This window comes from Acyrthosiphon pisum, chromosome A1 (genome assembly GCF_005508785.2).
Source record: "Acyrthosiphon pisum isolate AL4f chromosome A1, pea_aphid_22Mar2018_4r6ur, whole genome shotgun sequence".
Lineage (NCBI taxonomy): Eukaryota > Metazoa > Arthropoda > Insecta > Hemiptera > Aphididae > Acyrthosiphon > Acyrthosiphon pisum.
The window spans coordinates 16,846,130-16,846,351 of record NC_042494.1 but is presented as its reverse complement, the minus strand read 5'-3'; positions in this window follow the sequence as shown (position 1 = coordinate 16,846,351).

The following is a 222-nucleotide window of genomic DNA, read 5'->3' as shown; positions in this document are numbered from 1 at the left end:
ATATTATATCTGTACATACAGACTATCGTCTAATCACCATTGTATCAAACGATATAATTTGGGGCTGTTATTGTAGGTATCTATATAATACATATTATATATATAGGAATGCCGCTCCAAAACCTACAATTCCACTGGTACATATCAGGTCCTGCACAACGCACAATGTCCTACGATAACTGACATTATACGTACCAATATAATATTATACACCCAATATAG